This window comes from Papaver somniferum, chromosome 4 (assembly GCF_003573695.1).
Source record: "Papaver somniferum cultivar HN1 chromosome 4, ASM357369v1, whole genome shotgun sequence".
Classification (NCBI taxonomy): Eukaryota; Viridiplantae; Streptophyta; class Magnoliopsida; order Ranunculales; family Papaveraceae; genus Papaver; species Papaver somniferum.
The window spans coordinates 134,551,259-134,560,770 of record NC_039361.1 but is presented as its reverse complement, the minus strand read 5'-3'; positions in this window follow the sequence as shown (position 1 = coordinate 134,560,770).

Below are 9,512 nucleotides of genomic sequence, written 5' to 3'. Positions count from 1 at the left end.
CATCCTTTCTATGACCATGTTGGGAATAGTGGTTGGGAACGCCATCATTTGGAAGGATATGGGTCATACCCTGGTGAGCCCAATTACTATCCACACATGCATCAGTCTTACGAGCAAGAAGATTATAGTACTAGTTCTTCGTCTCTAGAGGATACAATCAAACTATTGAAAAGTAGTCCTTTTTATGATCCCTCTGTTCCTATTCCTCCTTTAGAAGAGTCCCTCAGGGAGTTAGCTGAGTCGACGCGTAAGTTAGCTGAGATGAATAGTGTAATTCTAGACGAAAGAACTACAATAATGAGTGAACTTTCTATAGAGGAATCCCTCAAGCTGATGGCTGAGACGAACGAAAGACTTGCTCGAAATAATCTTACATTCCAAAATAGTGTTTCCAATTTTACCCTTGATGTAAATAGTGAATATTTGCCTAATTTAGAGGACGAGGTTAGAATAAAAGACACTACTTATTTAGATAAGGTTCAATCATCTTCGTACTATGATAATGAGGATAGCAGTAATGAAGAATCTGAAATATGTAGGCATAGTGATCAGGAGTCTAGTAATCCAATTGAGTTGTATAGTGATTATATTATTTCTAGTTCAAATCCAAATAATTTTTATGATTATTCACCTATTCAAAAGGACGAGGATTTGATTAGGCATACCACCGTTTTAGACGATGTAGTTTTTCCTTTTGATTACGAAGCCGATAGTGGTTTAGAGGACGGGTTCACTTCGAAGATACTGTTTTAGAGTCTAGCGACTTAGAAACAATAGTCTTGGAAGAAGAAGATAGACCCGTAGAGATGAGTAAAGATGCACTACCTGATAATAACTTAGAAGAATCTCTTGAATATTGTAAGGACTCTGAAGATACGGAAATTCAATAAATAATTAGAGGTCTATCTAGAGACACTGAAAACTCTAAGTTTGGGGGTGATTATCACTTCCCTAGTGCCTTACCTTTAACTCTCAGAAAGTCCCCACACTTAGGACTTGATATCTTTGCCTCGACCATTTTACAAGATTATCTTCATACATGTTTTCCCGAACCTAATGATGTCCAGGAAGAAGTTCAGTCGTTAGAAACCCATCCTCTGGTTGATGTGGTTTTCCCAGGCTATGATCCCCAGATTGACTTTGTTTTCCCACCAAATAGTTTTCTTCCAACTATGGGAACGTTTATATTCCAAATGTGTCGAATATTAAGTTGTGAGACTAAACCTAAATGCTTTAGGAAATTAAAATCGACACATTTGCTTAAGAATGACCACTACTCTCATTGTGGTCAATTATGTAAGTCAAATCTTATTGACTAAGAGGATCCTCAGTTATTTAGGTTATTATTGTGCGCTTCTAAGATCATATTTGAGTTTTTCCAGACTCTAGGACCTAATGATTCGGATCCTACCTATGAAGAAACGCAGCCAATGGAAATTTTCTATTTAGACCCTTTCGTAGAACCTGAACCTGAACCACAATTAGATATAAATTTCTTAATCAGGAAACTAAGTAAGGGCATGCTAGTCTTGTTCACTTTCTTGGTTCATTGCAGTTTCCTTTGGTTAGCTCTATTTATTTTTGAAGACCCGCAGTTATTTCGACTGTTACTTTATGGTTCGAGTTGTCTAATCCTTTCCTAAGTCTGGCTGAAGACTTTAAACTTAGCACTTCTTGGGAGGTATCCCATGCTCATGCAACACGGTAATATCTTTCCTTAACTCTTTCGCTTCAAATGGTAACAGTTTCTCCTTGTTCATGCTTTTAGTTTCATCTTTAGAACATTGAGGACAATGTTAGATTTAAGTTTGGGGGTATGGGAGAAACTTTTTAGTTTCAATTAATAAACTCCAGAGCCTAGAAATTTATGCGTATTCAGGATGGCACTAACTAATATAAGTGGATGGAAGCATCTTGGTTATAGGAGTTGAGGAACCAATCTGATTAGATGGAAACATCTATAGAGTCTATTCATAAAAGCACAGAGCTCAGGTGTTAGAAATAACATGATAGTTGCACCATATCTCGTTGAGTCCTTTTCATTTTTATTTTTTTTTAAACTATGTTTCTCTAAGTGATTAGGTGGGGCACACGATTCAAGTTGTTACCACTGCTAGGATGAATTAGAGTGACTGAGTTACTAAAAAAAAAAAAAAAAAGACCGGACCAGTTAGACCAATCGGAATAAGTATTAACACTTGGATAGAAATATGCGTGTGTTCTCCCTGTTTCCGTCGCCTAAGCAAGAGTGGAATGCAGGACCCGTGGGAACTATCGTGTAATCTGCTGACAAGAAGCATGCGCTTGGATCAAAAATATCTATTCATGCCGTTAAGTTAAAAAAAAATGGTTATTGTTCTGTGTGGTCAACTGCTGGTTCCCTTGTATTTGCCAGTTTGTTGATCTAGATTTAAGTTATTGACCACAGGTTCCCTTGTATATGCCAGTTGTGTTGATATTAGTCAGACCGGTATCTCAGTCCATTAGGATAGGTTCATTCTGGCAGTGGCCTTCAGACAGATATGTGAAACATCGATCATTTGGTTAACATCAAAACCATCTACATTTTTCTATTTCCATCTCCTTTTTCTATCCATATGATTAGTTTGACTCCGAATATGATGTCTATAGTGCAACTATCTGAGTAGAGCTCTGTCACTTTATATGAATTTTAGTATGCTTGAGCGTAAACTCGTGTACAACAATTGGAATTTCGCATCAGGGTACTTCCTCCTATAGTTAGTGTTTGTAAGCCAACCAAGGAGATTCTTTAGTGCCTTCCAAGGTTCGTTGTAGACAGCTAGGGTATGGAGTAAAGGTTTTGTGGGTACACCTCTGGTAAACCCTCCCGAGATTAACTCGGTCACTAGGGACACCTAGTGAGTTAGGATTTTATTTTTGCTCGAGGACTAGCAAATAAATCATGCTAAACCAAAAAGTCACCCAAACCATAAGGGTTCACAACATATGAGATCGAATATCAAGGTTAGAAAACCGAAATCAAACATCCTATACACATACATAGCAATAAGATAAAGCATTCAAGCACAGGCTATGTAAACCAAAAACTATCACAAGAAAAATTATAAATCAAATAATTTTATTCATAATAAGAGATAGTTTTATTCATAATAGACTTTATTGAAAGAAATCAAAAACTACTATCTATTTTCCTGCAGATTTTTCAAAGATCGTCTTTAATTTCGTTAAAATTTTCAGGATCTTCATCAACAACATCTCGAATGATATCTCAGATTCTGCACAAAGTACCTTGATTACGTTCACAGGCTAAAGAATTAACCTTTCGATTAATATTACGAGCATACTCCATGTTATTGATTCCAAGTTTACTCAGCTTTCTTTGGTTACGGATAACAGTTCTTAGTAGTGCAGCCTGTCTATGATGAGTTTCAATAGTACCGAGGAGGACTTGGCGTAGATTGATAATATCAATCTTATCATCTAAACTGTTTTGTACAAGGAGATGAGTCACATCTTCTTTTTCATTTTCGATGTCTTCACAACCAGATTTCTTGAAGGTATCATCAAGATGAACAGTTTCCTTAGAAGTCATTCCACTCAAGGCTTTCAGAAGTTTTGCTTGAGATCTGGTTTGATGAAACATCCTTTAGTATAAGTTCTCAGACATGTTGAGTACATATACTTGAAATACCTTTAACAAATACCAAATATAGATATCAGCCTTAATGAAAAGATTTGAAAAGATTTTCGCATCTAATATGTTACTGAAACACAACTTACCCAAAAAGAGATTATCTTTAAGATCGGTATCAAGAGATACTCCAGACAACTACACAAATCCTTTTACACGAGTTGTTGTAAGACAACCTTTGTACTCATAAGGATAATAAAAGAATACTTAAGGTAAATCGTGTATTCTCTCTATGTTGAATAAGAGATATTAGTAGGATTCTGATAGCACGGGTATATGTGCTTCCTTATATCCAAAGATTGGGCATTGTAAGGATGCACGTTTTAATGCGATTAAGCATTAAGATGAGGATCTTCCTCATCAAATACCTTTTGAGGAGATTCTTACTACTTTTCCTTAGGAGCATTATCATGTTCCTTTTCTTGGGTTTTGAACCCATCCTCTTGGTTAGAAAAATTGTGAAATGCAATATCTTCGATTATATCCCGTGCCCGGGATGGAATGTTCTCTGAACTTGAACCCGTGTGATCAAGATTTGCCATTCGACAAATTGCTAATGTCTCTCGTTCAAGACATTCTATATGTCCTCTTAAGGTATCCATTCCTTGTTGGAAATATTTTTCAAAACACCCGTTTAGATACCTCTTGACATGTTACTGTCAGAAGTTTCTCAATTAGGATCTTATTCCTTATTTGTGAATGTTCTAACGATTTATTGAGAACTTCACACTCAGTAGTCTGTTGATGAACTATATTGCATAAAGCCATTTTTTGTTCCTCATAATCTATCAGATTATTTTGAAGACTGAGTGTTTCACGTTTTCCTTCACAAACCCTTACATTCATTTGAATAAAAAGTTCTATAACATCATCTAGGATGTCAATGGTTTCTCCCTTTTCTGAATAACATGTTTGAAAAATCTTTCCAACACTTTTCGAAATTCAGAATTTGGGAAGACTAGTGAATTTAATCTCTTTTCACACTTGGAAACAAAAAAAATTTCACTAGACATCGGACTCGGATCCAAAACATGTTTCTTGAGTTTCGGATTCATTCTTTTCTGATCAGGAACTTGATTCGCAATCAAGTTATCAGTCATAGACTTTTTCTATGATTTTCGAAAAGACTTACGAGACCAATTTCCATTGGTCTTTCCTGAGATATTATTCTTATTATCTTGACATACGTTAACTGAACCAGACATGGATTCAATTTCTTATAGGTTGGATCGCACCAAACACAGATTGTTAGATCTTTTCGTGTTTGCCCGCTCTGATACCAATTGAAAAGACGAGGGTAACCAAATATACCTCAATCTAAAACTTTTCCACCTATAAGTCCTTTCTCCAAAAGTGATTGTCTATGGACTGAGTCGAGACAATACAATTAATCGGTTCATACTTCGTGTGATAGTCTATGGATACGAGATCGAGACAATACAACAATGAAGTATGTTTACTTGATAAGAGTTTCGGAGTTAACCAAACACAATAAGATTACTATCCGGTAAATAGGAATTAACGTTTGTGTATTTTACTTCTAATTATAATAAAAACAATTATAATTGCGGAAATAGAAAAGTAAAAGACACAGCAAGATTTTGTTAACGAGAAAACCGCAAATGCAGAAAAACCCCAGGACCTTTTCCAGAATTGAATACTCTCAGGATTAAGCCGCTATACAAAATCAAACCAACTTCGTATAGTTGAGACTAAGCAACTAAACCTATAGTTCACCTAGTTCCGTTTGTATTCCCACGCCTCCAACTTGTAATAAGTCACGTACTTGGAACAATTCCTTTGGTTTGTATTCCAAACAATAAAGGAAAAACAAATCTGTTTGGTATCAACTCTTTTCAACTAAGTGATGTGAGTTCGACAAAAGGCTCTTCCGTTTATCTCAATAAACTCCTTTGTCAGGTGCTTAGATCTATCTACTAACAATTACCGAAGTAATCATCTAGATTTTGCAATCAATACTTTGAATCACAAAGAAATGTATTGATGTCGATCTACTCAACTAATCAATCCAATCTACCACAAGGATAAATTGATTATATCTAGATCCTCTTTAACCGAAACAAGTATTGTACACACCAAAGATTATGAACCCAAATCAGAAATCTTCAAAGTCTTCTTTGTCTTCAAGTCTTCTTAGATCTTCAATAAACACCTGCACACAATCAACTTGAATCTCATATGATCAATCACGCACAGAACGGAGTCTGTTAACAATGGATTATCACAGGACGTCTTTAAAACTACAAACAGTCAAAAGATCCCCGTCGAAACTTCGATCTAGTTTGAGTGAATCTTATATCAGAAGAGAATATTCTCAAGCATAAACAAACTAGGTGCAATCAAAGTTCAACAAACATTAGTCAATCAGATCAATCGAAAACTAATAATAAACGCAAATATCTAGTTTCCCACCAACGGTACTAATAGAGCTTCTCAATCCCAAAGAAATCTTTAAACCGAGCGGTCGTAAGAGATTTATCCTAATTAGGTTACTTTCCTCTCCGAATAAGAGGCTCCACCAGTAACAACACAACTAGGTAGTTTTGCTGGCTTTGAGGATTAGTTTGCTAGAAATGCAAACTTTGATATTTATAGACCAGGAAGTTTGGACACCAAGGAATTTCCAAAACCGAAAATATTCTCAAGATATGCAATATATTCCATATTCGGTTTCCATAATTCCTGGAAATGCTTTGTCCAAACATTAACCGAAAATCTCTTAGAAAATCTCCAATTAGTAAATGCACATTACCAATTTTCATTTTCCAAAAATAAAATTAAAAACCTTAATTAAAAGATTCTCAACTTATTTTTCGATCCGGGATTTTCCTTTAGCTATTAAGGAATATCTTTGAACAATAAAAGATAAGCGTTACTGCACATGTTCAAAGTATGTCGACATCTTTATATTGTAAGTCCTCTTTTATACTTACAATCTTGAAACCAATTTGCCACACTTCCAAACGAGTTTAGAATTGGTTCATCTGACTTTCAAGAACTATGTGATTGATTAAGAACACTCAATCACAAATCATGGGTTTCACAGTTCTACCAAAACAAGTTTCGGTTCTACCTCCATGTGAGTATTGTGCATAGTCACACTAGCTTCCCAAAAATTCGGTTGACTAGGTACTGGGATCGGTTTCACTAGCACATAAAATATGACAACCAAACTTGACATACCAACGCTTGGTGGGTTCAACCGATCTATGCTCTAACACATAGCACCTATCCGCGCGTCGTTACCGGCCTTGACAGCTTTGGCCAAGGCGGTGGCATCGTACCATGCGCCATTCTCAGTCATCACAGCTTATGCCAAGACTATGGCACTGTGCGGCACGTCATTCTCGGCCATCATAGCTGAGTCCAAAGCCATGGAAAGACTCTGTGCACTATTTTCGGCCATAATATCTTATGCCACAACAAAGCGTGATTGCGCCCTAAACATATGGAATATCAATGGATACGATGTAGCCTAATTAAGATAAGATCTATGATTCATCAAAAACACCTAAGAAATATCAAAATACATCAGGTGGAGGGATTCTTCATGGGGTATTGGTCTGGTGGTCTACGACAACATGCGGGGTGAAAACACCCCATGTGAAAAGTTAAAGTAGTGTGGCAGTTACAGCAGTTGGAGAGATATTGGGTGTAATATGAAGGGTGATAGACACATTTATGTGTCTATTTTGGTCTCAATTATGTGTATTGTTAGTGCTCGATATTGTAGTTATTTGATTATTTTATGTCTTTGTAGGTATTTTGAAGAAATAAACATTTTTGGAAAATTCGGCTTGAAAAGTTGCTAAAGGCACCTCCGGAGGACACCTGCTATTCGGACCCCCATTTTAGATAACGGTTAACTTGTTGATAAGGGGAACCTCACCGCTATTTGCACCTCAGACCTGTTATTTACACCCACGACTAAGGGCACCCTACTCTGGATAGGGAACTACCTTTCTTCATGGCTTAAAGGACAAGATTTTGGCGGGAAATTGAGTTAGAAAAGTTTAGTCGCAGCAAACTTCCCTGGATCCGTTTCTGTTGAATATTTGTCGGATTGTCTTGTTGTATTAGGTTCGTATGGGCCTGTTAATCTCAAACAGGGATGGTATGTGATTCATAGTTGGAAAACAAGCAAGTTTCCATGGTTATCTCGTTAAATCAGGGAGGTATTTTTTCTCGGATTTTTATTTCATTCTTGGAGAATACTTCCCATATTATTTGTTCCTCTATCTATGGAAAGAATTTAGATGAGCACAGAGTACGCGTAGGGTGAAGAAAAAGAGAGTTACGTGGGTTTTGGATTAAAACAAGGCTTGGAGAGTATCACGGGATTTTGGTTGAATACATGGAAGTTGCCGGTTGGAGATAAGGGAATATTGGTAGTTGTTTGATTCGATATTACCCTTGAGAGAGTCTGGGACGTTGGATTATACTTGGAAGACGCGTGAAAAGCAAAACAGGGATTGTTTGAACCCGCGTATGAGGATATGGAAAGAATAGATAAAACCCGTAATTTTGGCAAAAAGAAAAAGGAGATTTCTTAGAGATTAAATCGACCTGTGGGTGTATAAAAGGGTTATAAGAGTCCGAGAAAGAGGTGTCTAGAGTTTTGGGACCGGAGGAGGGCCAGAGAAGAAGAAATCAGAGTTTTATCAAACTCTGTTTCTGCTGCTGCTGCTGCTGCACAGCTCAAGAACACGAAGAACATACAACGCACGAAAAACAGTCGCAGAACAGTATCGTTGTTCCACAGCAGAAGAGCAGTAACGTTTATATACAACAGTTAATCATTGTTCCTCTTTGTACCAGAGATCTGTAACACTTTTACGCTGTTGCAAATCAGCTGCTTTACACCTTTCACTCTTTTAATCAACTTTTGAGCAACAAACATGTATTTTGAGCAAGTGATTAATATGAGGAGCTAAACCCCAACACTGGGATGACGGAGAAATCCATGTTTCATGCGTGTGGTAATTATATTTAATTCTTTTTATGATTTTTTGCATTAATTTAATCGTTTTATGATTTTTCTTAATTAGTTGTGAAGTCGTATGATGATGTATGCTTGGTCTAAGTGGTTTTGATGCATCATGCTAGTGATTTACAGTTAATCTTTTTAAAATCTACCCTGGCAAAGAATTAGAGTCAATAAACTAGAGCTATAATTGTCTAAGAATTGACTGTTGAACCACATGATATGAGGTTTGGTGGAATCCTGAGTCTCAGTAATCTCTCGACATTGTGACAAACCTTGTGTATATATTTTCTTTATTTTTATTGCTTTCTATTTTTAAATCTGAAATCAGTCTCAACAAGTCCGAGAAACGAACACTTTACTTACCACTACAAAATTACATCAATTTGTTTTAGGTTTATTTTTCTTTTTATTATTATTATTTTTTTTACGCGTTTTGGTATTTTTCGATTCTTTTCAGATTTGGAGCGAAGCTACAAGGAAAGAAAAAGTGCTATAAAAGGAAAGCATCGCCAGAGAAGGAAAGAAAAGAGGAATCTGAAAGGAGTGAAGAAGAAGATTTTGTATATAGTTATTTTGTTTTATTTTTAGAAACTGTAAATAGGGTTTTATTTTTGTAATTTTTCTTTTCCTTTTTGGACATTTTTATTTTTATTTTTATTTTTGGACTTGGAAATTTTTATTTTTAAACCCTAAGGAAGGGTTAAAATAAAATATAAACTCTTTGCAGGGAAGGACGACAGTTACGATACTGTCTCGGCCCCCCGGGTTCGTACACTGACATTGGAGTCGGTGGCCTGATTCGACTTCAACGGTTCATCGCACGTCTGGTAT